Source organism: Podarcis tiliguerta, assembly GCF_965153285.1.
Source record: "Podarcis tiliguerta genome assembly, chromosome: 5".
Lineage (NCBI taxonomy): Eukaryota > Metazoa > Chordata > Lepidosauria > Squamata > Lacertidae > Podarcis > Podarcis tiliguerta.
Genome location: NC_139538.1, coordinates 73328913 through 73339844, shown reverse-complemented (window position 1 = coordinate 73339844; position 10932 = coordinate 73328913).

The following is a 10932-nucleotide window of genomic DNA, read 5'->3' as shown; positions in this document are numbered from 1 at the left end:
GAGCAAATAAAAGGGAAGTCAGCAGATTTAATGGAGAGATTTCAGGCAGTCATTTAATTCAGTGTCTCATAAAATCTTACTCTCAAAATTAATTGGATATGAACACTGTCACGCAGAGCGAAAGCTAGCTTAAGGACCGTTTGCAAAGCATAATGCCAAATGACAATCTCGCAACTTTGGGGAATATTGCAAAGACTCTCGTCTAGGTCTGGCCTTACTGAATATTTCAATATCCTCAAAATAGGAAATAAACAGAATGCTAATGAAGTTCACAGATCAAAGCATTTGTGTGCGGGAAAAGACAATGAAATCCAATTTGGGAATTTGGGAATCAACCCCTCCTGGGGCAGTTTAATGCAGGAAACATGTTCATATTGTTTTCCTGTGAGATGGGGTGGGGGGTGGGGGGGTTCAGATGCTGTGCGAAAGCTGCAGTCCTATGTACAAAGAAGTTAGTCCCATTAAACTATTGAACTCAGAGGCAAAGCCCATTTACAAAAAGAAAGAAAGGGGGGGAAAGGTTCACTCCTAGTTAAGTAGATATAGGAGTGCAGCCACTGTCTCTTGAATAAATGTATAACTACAGGCTCAATCTCTCTGCTCCCATGTTGTCACCAGCAACAAGACAAAAATATGATCCTGGCTATTCCTCTGTGGAGTTGCCAATTTGCTTGTTCCAGACAAGCTCCTGTACCTTTACAAGCTCAATGAGAATCATACAGCAAGCGAGGGACAAGGCACATGCTCCCTTGCTGTTTGCCAAGAAACTATGGATACAGGAGTCCAGGAATGTAGTGACCATTTGGCAACCCCACACACATTTATTTATTTATTTTTTTAAAAAATCCCCTTCATCCCAGATGCTGTTCCTTCAAAACTTTAACTTTACCATGGAGGGTGTTTCCGTGTTACTAAGTATATATGGGTCCTTTTCTCCTGCCCTGATATGATCTGCTTTCAGAGGTTCTGAGGATGGGAGTCTGATGAGGTCAGAAAGGGAGTGTGCTCAGGCAGGTTTCCTGAGGGTGCAGGCCTCTCAGGGTGCACCAGTGAAATGGTTGCTACTGCCAAGGGGCATAAAGCAGTCAGTTGTGGGTAGAATCGGGGTACAAAATCAATTCAGTTCATGAACCTACCTAATTCACAATATGCAAATGGAAACACAGCTATCCTTTGAAATTTGCCCACCTCCGAATTATACAACGCAGGCAAGTAACATGTTCCAAAAGGCACATATTAGAGTAATATGTGCATTCAGGTATATGCATTAGTGAAACCAACACACAAAAGTGCGTCATGTTAGGGGAGATTGTCTTGCAAAAATGTGTACATTAGGTGTAAGGTAAAGGTAAAGGGACCTCTGACCATTAGGTCCAGTCGTGGCTGACTCTGGGGTTGTGGTGCTCATCTCGCTTTATTGGCCGAGGTAGCCGGCGTACAGCTTCCGGGTCATGTGGCCAGCATGACTAAGCCGTTTTCCGAGCAGCGCACGGAAACCCTGTTTACCTTCCCGCCGGAGTGGTACCTATTTATCTACTTGCACTTTGACGTGCTTTCAAACTGCTAGGTTAGCAGGAGCAGGGACCGAGCAATGGGAGCTAACCCGTCGTGGGGATTCGAACCGCCAACCTTCTGATCGGCCAGCCCTAGGCTCTGTGGTTTAACCCACAGAGCTACCCGCGTCCCTTACATTAGGTATAATTGCATCCAACATATGGATCGTAGGACAAGGTTCCACTAAAATGCTGGTGAATTTTCATGAGGTCTTTTTTTTTAATGCAAACTGATGTGGAGGTCTGAATTTAAGACTGGAAAAATGAGAAAATGAGAGAAATGGGAATTGACAGATTAACCCACCCCAGTTGGGGAGGGGAGGGATGAGAAAGGAGGTCCATTTTCAACTGCCTGGATGCTACCATGCAGAGCTGACCTGTCAGGCAAAATAGCAGTGAACAATTGTACATGTACACTTGTTGTACATGTTCAAGAGGGGCAACTTAGTCCTCACAGGAGCTGGTTAATTAGTGTATGCAGTGTGCCCCCAAACTGGCTTAGATGTGTCCCTTCTCTACCTTTTATAGCATGACTCTGTACCCTTGATTCAAACCTGGATTCTCTGCATGTAAAATGTGAGGTGTTCTCCACAAAAGACGTGTCTATTTCTCATTGGCTGTTGTTGTTTGCTGGGTAAGAAATTACAATGTGATGTTTGCCAAGTGGGTTTCAGACCCAGGAACTCCCTCTATTTTGCCTGTGTGCATGTGTTTACACCAATAAGACTTTTCTCCTAAAGCTATTGCCTCAGCAGGTGGCGGCATTTCCATGAGAATTGTGGCTGGAGAGGGACGGATTAAACTTCTCCTCCCCATGTTCTGTGGTCCTGGTGATAATTAGCCTCTCCTCCACACATAAACCAACACATAGTACTGAAAACCTTTGACAAAGCTGCATACTCCACATGTAATGAAACATGTAGTTTCCCCATATTTGCTGCATGGAACAGAACATTATCGCAGGATGTTGGAACATGCAGTCAATCAAGTCGATTTCTTGATGTGCTTGACAATTTAGGGAAGTTAATTTGAAATAAAATCCTCACAGAAATTATTCAGTTCATCCATATATATATATTAATTAACTGTTAATTTGTATTCTGTTTAGTATTATCAATATTATATTTGTCATCATCCAGTGATAGGGTGGGGGAGGAAGGAAATATAAAACCTATGCAGTGGTCACGAACCTCAGGTTACGAACTTAATTTGTTCTGGAGGTCCATTCTTAACCCGAAACCGTTCTTAACCTGAGGCGCACTTTCACTAATGGGGCCTCCCGCAGCCGCCACGACACTGGCACGCAATTTCCATTCTCATCCTGGGGCAAAGTTTGTAACCCGAGGTACTACTTCCAGGTTAGCGGAGTTTGTAACCCGAAGTGTTTGTAACCTGAGATACCACTGTACTTCTTAAAGATATTTCTAGAAATCAATCATCCATAGATCTCACAGAATTTACCCATTGTAGACCAGTGGTGGCATACTGGGCCTTCTCAGTAGTGGCACCCACCCTGTGGAATTCCCTCTTATCTGATGTTAAGGAAATGAGTAATTATATAGCATTTAGGAAACATCTGAAGGCAGCCCTGTATAGGGAAGCTTTTTAAGGTTTAAAGCATTCCAAATGTGGCTGCACCAGAGACTTATACATATGTTTAAAAAAATGTTTAGTGTTTTATTATGTTTTTATATATGCTGGAAGCCACCCAGAGTAGCTGGGAAAACCCAGTCAGATGGGTGGGGTACAAATAATAAATTTTGATTATTAAATTATTATACTGCCACACACACGCATATAGCGAATGATTCTAACTCTGGTCTTGCACCGACCATTTGTTGCAAGCCTATACGCCAAAGCATCCTTACTGGGAAGGAAATTTGAGGGAAATCAATTGAATTTCATTTGGCAGACTATTATTTGTAATTAAAGCATTTTAATTAAAGGTTACCATGGGTCAGAAAGTGTATTGCAAAGGAATTAGAAATTGCGGCCAGTTATTTCACAGTGGGAATGAAAACTGAGCGAGGAATGCGCGTTGTTTTCAACGTGTTAATTGCTCTTGAGGTGGGCTTGTTTATGACGTTTATGGATGGCTTCTTGCCTGTGTTGAAAACATCTGACCACCAGTAATGAGGCACCATTAATTAACTAAAAGGCAGCAGGAGGTTAGTGGAGGTTGCTCATTGCCTCTTCCCCTCATTTGTTTTTTATATTATTCATGAGCAGGGCAGATGGGGCTATTCCTGGGCAGTGAGGACTCCCTTGCACCATTCATCATTTGATTGCAACCCCATTAGGAGAATATGAATTGACCCAAAGTCACTAATCTTTTTTTAATAAGCCTCATTATTTTTCAGAAAGAAGCAATATTTTATTATGGCTCTCCTTGGAGTTTCTGCAGAGTGTCCCGTTCAACCAAAAAAAAAAAAGAAAAAGCCAAGAATGATTATTCTATCCCAAGAAAATTGTGGATAAAACAAACACAAGAAGAAGTCTCTTAAGAATACAATCGGGCCGGAACTTGGATGTTAACAGAGAAGTGTGGCTGCTCCACAAAAATCAGCAGACCTGGACCTTATAATGGAACAAAATCTGACATGCAGGATCACGGTACTTGGTGTCTCCTTACCTTGACATAGAGATGGGTAAATAATAATAATAATAATAATAATAATAATAATAATAATAATAATAATAATTTATACCCCACCCATCTGGCTGGGTTTCCCCAGCCACTCTGGGTGGCTTTCAACAAAATATTAAAATACGGTGGTCAATCTGTCATTTGCAGTTTCTCTCATTTTCTCATTCATTTTTCCATTCTTAAATTCAGATCTTCAGAACTCTTTTGTTTTGTTTTTAAACAAACTTCATGAAAATTCAACCGCATTTTCGCACACATTTCTCCTAATAAACACATTTTTGTATGTAGCTTTGGTTATTATCTGTGTTTTTGGCAAGCCATTTCCACTAATATGTTTGTTGCATGTTCTTTTCCCAAATATGTGCACTTTTACCTCACAGATGCCTACTTGTTTTTTATGGTTGGAGGACCGCACTGCAAAATTTGAGGAAGTGTGAATTTTGAAGGGCAGCTATCCTTTGGTTTGCCAGTTGGTTTGAGAGTGAATCAGCTAGTTTTCTCATTAAAATGCAAACAATATCACATTTCTCTCCCATTCACTACCACGATGCTTTCTTTGCAGAAGTGGGGAAACTTGTAAGACAGTGATGGTTGGTTGCGTGACACATTTTATGTTTTATGGGGAGAGAGGGTGAAGTTGTTGTGATTCAATATATGGAGATACAAAGCTTCCATCTACTCAAACCACATTCACAAAATACATTTAAGGCACTATGGTGCCACTTCAAATGGTTGTGGGTTGCCCCAAAGAATTCTGGGGACTGCAGTTTTTAAAGAGTGCTTAGAGTTATTAGGAGACCCCCTATTCCCCTCGCACATACGTTCCAACATTCCTCAGATGAAAATAGGGACATTTCGTGGAGCCTTGTTAACTATGCCTACTTGACCCCCCATTTTTGCCCCCCGCCCGAGCATTTCCTGTCAGAAGAATGGTGCTCACTACCACCATTACACCAATGGGAGACAGCATGCACACCCTCCACCATCCTAAGAAAACCCTTTAATCATTTTATTTTATTTTATTATTCATTGGTGGATTTACAAAAAGAGAAACACACACTAATAAATAACTTTTAGAAAGGGGCAAGATTAGACCGCCCTGTGGAATGCCCTCCCACCAGATGTCAAAGAGAAGAACAACTACCAGACTTTTAGAAGACATCTGAAGGCAGCCCTCTTTAGGGAAGCTTTTAATGTTTAACAGACTACTGTATTTTAATACTTTGTTGAAAGCTGCCTAGAGCGGCTGGGGAAACCCAACCAGATGGGCAGGGTATAAATAATAAATTATTATTATTATTATTATTATTATTATTATTATTATTATTATTAGACCCAGACACACAAAGCATTAAACAAAAACAAGACTCCTTACTCCCTGCTCCATTCCCCCTTTCTTCCAGCCCAGGGTGGCCCTGTCCCAGGGAGAGCCAGTGTGGTGTAGTGGTTAAGAGTGGTAGTCTTGCAATCTGGGGAACCGGGTTCGCGTCTCCGCTCCTCCACATGCAGCTGCTGGGTGACCTTGGGCTAGTCACACTTCTCTGAAGTCTCTCTTTTTTTATATATATAATATTTTTTATTTTAACGATCAATAAACAGACAATACAAAAAAAAGTACAGAACAAAAAACAAAAACAGCACATACAAACAATATAAAATACAGTGTACAAGAAAAAAAATTAAAAGAAAAAGTTTTAAAAAAAAGCAATCATTGTGTCTTTGCATTATTTAACATTAACCTGGGTCTGCGACTTCCCCAGACCTTCCCACTCTGTATTCTAGATCTTATATTCTGACAGTAAATTCTTTCCCTCTGGCATATCTTTGGTTCAACTCAATCTTAATATCTTAACATAGTTACATTTCCCTTTGTCTTAAAACATTAATCTTTCTTAATCATTAAATTTTATGCTAATATTCATTTAAATTCAGTCTGATGTCCTCAAACATTCTTTACACTTCTCTGAAGTCTCTCAGCCCCACTCACCTCACAGAGTGTTTGTTGTGTGGGAGGAAGGGAAAGGAGAATGTTAGCCACTTTGAGACTCCTTAGGGTAGTGATAAAGCGGGATATCAAATCCAAACTTCTTCTTCCTCTGCTTGCACCTCAGAGCTGACACATCGCATGGGGCTGGGCCTCAGCTTCTGCAGCCTCTCCTCCTCACCTGCTCTCCAGCAGCAGCTGTGAGCTGCCCAAGGAAGGAGACCTGCAGTGGCGGCCATGGAGAGGCAACAGGATGATCCCTCACAGCCACCATCACTCGGGACAAGCACCGACTCATCCTCCTCCCTGAGCTCTGCACTGGCGGTACTGGCAGGGAAAACAGGGACTTTCCGGGATCTAATCAGAAGCAGGGATGCCTTTTGTAATTCCGGGACTGTCCCTGGAAAATTGGGACACTTGGAGGATCTGCTCACAAAGCTCCTGTTCTCAGAGTTTCCTGTGGGGAAGGATTGACTGAAAAACCACTGGCCATTACATCTCTGTTGGATCGCCATGAATGTTTAAAATGGTATCAGACTGCTTTAAATGTATGATGTGAATGTGACCTGCGTCTGGCCTCTGAGCCCCTGAGTCCAATTACTCTGTACTCTAGCTGGCAGGAGTTTCTCTACCATCTCAGGCAAAGGTGTTTCCTTGTGCAGATATGAAAGCATGTTCCCTGGAGATTCCAGGGGTTTAACCTGGAACCTTAGACATGTTCAGCATATGTTCCACTCCTGAGTTATGGCCCTGGTTTCTACAAGCTTTTGAAAAATATAAATTCCACTTTCCCAAGGTGAACAGATCCTGGCAACAACGTAAGTGACTCTGTGAAGAAGACAGGGCTTGGTAAAGAGGACAACATGAGATTTAAGATGTATGGTTTCTGTGCACGCACATGCACTAAAACACAGAGAACCACATGGAAGCCACTTACCTATGGTGTTCTCCAATATATGAAATGTGTGCATGAGCTGGTGCTGTACTAAATCGGATATCTAAGATAATTGTTGCCCATCTGAAAATGACTGGCTTGTTCCTGCCTCTTTCTCGGGGCACCTGAGGAATTCTTTGGCATCTTCATTTAAGCTTCTGAATACCAGTTGCTGGAAACCTTAGGAGTAGAGAGTGCTGTTGTTCTAAGGTCCTGTTTACAGGTGTCCCATAGGCATATGGTTGGCCAATGTGAAAACAGGGTGCTAGCAGCTAGACTGATGACTGGGAGCGGCCGCCAGGACCATATAACACCAGTCCTAAAGGACATTCACTGGCTCCCAGTCTGTTCCACACACAGTTCAAAGTGTTGGCGCTGTCCTGTAAAGCCCTAAATGGCCACGGCCCAGTATACCCGAAGGAGTGTCTCCACTCCCATAGTTCTGTCCGGATGCTGACATCTGCCTCTGAGGGCCTTCTGGCAGTTCTCTCACGGTGAGAAGTGGAATTACAGGGAACCAGGCAGAGGGCCTTCTCAGCAGTGGCACGCTCCCTTCAGATGTCAAGGAGATAAAGAACTACACAACTTTTAGAAGACATGTAAAGGCAGCCCTTTATCAGGAAGTTTTTAATGTTTGACATGTTATTATGTTTTTATATGTGCTGAAAACTGCCCAGAGTGGCTGGGGAATATAAGTTGTTGTTGTTGTTGTTGTTGCCATTTGTCTGATACAGCAGAGCTCTTATTGTGTTCACTAAGAGACCTGAGATATTGTTCCGTGAAACAAACATTGCTTCATTTACCTATGACTGTTGCCCGGGGTTCCTTGCAGCTCTCTGCTTAGATGGGAGCAGTACGGAAGAATCCTGGAATGCAACAGCAATAAAGCATGCAAAACAAAATGTGTGCCTGATCTGTATTCAAAGACTGGAAGAAAAGAACTCAAGCATGAAGAGTATGCCCTGTGGGGAGGGCAGCTGGAGTCCATGCAACTTTTTACCTTGGGTTGCTTATTTGTTGGGCCAAATTATATAATGGGCGGGATCCAGGAGTAAAGCTTTTTCCCAGAATTTACAAATTCAGGCTGCAGATGGAAAATCCTGTTTGAATGCTTTCTCATTTTTAGAAAAATCCTCCCTGAGTATACAAAATGATTCTGTCACTGGGATGTGCTGAGATTTGCTCTAAAATATTGCCTTTTATGTTCTTCTCCTCCACTCCCCTTTTCTTTCTTTTTTGGCAGAAGTTTTCTTTCCAGGGAAGTGTTCACAAACCTGCAGTTTCCTGCCTACGGCATGTAATGGTGCTCACATCTCAATTTAAGTTGGCCCCATGCCAAGGGTGGCCCAAGGCATTTCGGCAAATGAGGCAAAATGCCCCACTGCTGCCCCCGCAGTGGAGGGGACATGAGGCTCTGCAAGGGATTCCCCTCAAGGAAAAGCCCTTGCCAAACCTCGCCCCCCTGCTGGTGGAGGGATTCGGTCATGGTTTCTCCTTAAGGAGAAGTCTTTGCTGAATCTCTCCTTTCCTGCACAGTCGTGAGGGCTTTGCAAGGGCTTGAGAAGTAGGAAGAGATCTGCTGCACAATCTCTCCCAACAATGCCACCTCTGCCGCTGTGCCACTTACCTCTGGCACTGACATATTGGCAAAACCTATTTGGTGTTTCGCAACTTTCTGACTAGTTGCAGGACCGTAGCCAGACCCAGCAGAGTAAACGCAGAATCCACGGAAGCAATTGGCGACTTGGCTGCAGACAGGATAGACGAAACAGGAACCAGGAACTTGTAGTTAGGTGTTTATTATATACAGTGGACTATTTACAGGAACAGAACTCAGATCTCCAAACTCTGAACTAACACATTCCAGTTAAAGGTAAAGGTAAAGGTACCCCTGCCCGTACGGGCCAGTCTTGACAGACTCTAGGGTTGTGCGCCCATCTCACTCAAAGAGGCCGGGGGCCAACGCTGTCCGGAGACACTTCCGGGTCATGTGGCCAGCGTGACATCGCTGCTCTGGCGAGCCAGAGCCGCACACGGAAACGCCGTTTACCTTCCCGCTAGTAAGCGGTCCCTATTTATCTACTTGCACCCGAGAGTGCTTTCGAACTGCTAGGTTGGCAGGCGCTGGGACTGAACAGCGGGAGCGCACCCCACCGCGGGGATTCGAACCGCCGACCTTTCGATGTGGCTTTAACCCACAGCGCCACCCGCGTCCCTCAACACATTCCAGTTAGTAGGCCATTAATTATCACTCCCTTGAGAGAGCTTGACCAATCAGGGAGCCTCTGTTATCACCAGGCAGACTTACTCCTTCAGATTGCCTTCTGGCTATCTGCCAAACCTTAACTGACTCTGTGTGAGTAGCTGCACGTACACAGTTTCCCAACATGACGCTGCATCACCTGCCTCTGCTGGCATCACTTCCACGCGGCTCTCTGCAGTGCCTTGGCACTGATTTCCAGCGCGATCTCCCAAGATCTCATCAGAATCTCACAACATGTCTCTGTGAGATCTCATGAGCTCTTAGCAGATATCAGTGCCAATTCTAGCACCACTTTTCCAGTGGCATTGAGCAGGTGGGAGCCCATAGGGGCCTGAGGCAGCTGCTTCTCCATGCCTCATCACTGGGTCAGCCCTCTCCCATGCAGAGGGAAGACAAGACCACAACAGCATGAGATGGTTGTATTAAAAAATGCCTGTCCTTTTGCAGTTTATTAAGAACTCTTTCTACTCATCCTCTTTTCAAACAAAGCTTATTTCCTTCCGCTAATCCATAGCTTTAAACTGGCAAAAGTTCAGTGAAAAACTGAAATGGCTCAGCAAATCTAAACCTCTGTTTTATACTTTTCATTTGAAGTCATTACTTCAGCTACTATAAAACATAAAAATTTGCTTACTCACCTTTGTCATTGTCATTATCATTACCGTTATTATTAAAATTTGTATATCACCCTTCAGCCAAAGATAACAATATAAAAAGACAAAATGGACACTGTAGCAATAGTTATGAAAGGCATTCTTTCATTAAGTTCTGCAACAGGGATGAAAGCTTTGACAAGATTTGTCTTCAGACGGCATGAGTGGTATTCAACTACATTTTACACGAAGCTGACCTACTAATATTTATGAAGGTAACTTATTTAGGTTCCTTAGTTTCAGTAGGTCTATTCGGAATGAGACTTAGTTGAACACGGCCCTCTATGTACTGCCTGTCAACAAAGAGAAGGAAGCAGACATTTAAATACAGATGTGAGGAAGAATAGCGGGAGAAAGGTAAAAAATCATTAATACTAATATCAGTAGTATTCTATTATAATGTTCACTGCTTCAGGCAAGCAACATCAGCATGAGGTCACAATGGCCAGCCTCTCTTCCCTTCAGACTGCCAGCATCAACAGCATTAGGTTATAAAGGCCAGTCTCTCTCCTTCATGCATGAAGGACACAAAGGCCATTCTCCTTCAGGCAGGCAGCATCAGCAGGAGGTCACCATGGCTGGTCTCCCTTCTTTAGGCAGAAGGCACCAGCATAAGGTCACAATGGCCTGTCTGTTTCCTTCAGACGGGCAGCACCAGCCTGTCACAATTACCAGTCTCTCTCTGTCTTAGGAAAGCATCAGAATGGTCTGACCTTCTGGTTAGCAACCTCACAAGTAGCTCACAATGACACGGGTGGCGCTGTGGTCTAAACCACTGAGCCTCTTGGACTTGCCAATCAGAAGGTTGGCGGTTCAAATTCCCACAATGGGGTGAGCTCCCATTGTTCTGTCCCAGCTCCTGCCAACCTAGAAGTTCGAAAGCATGCCAGTACCATTG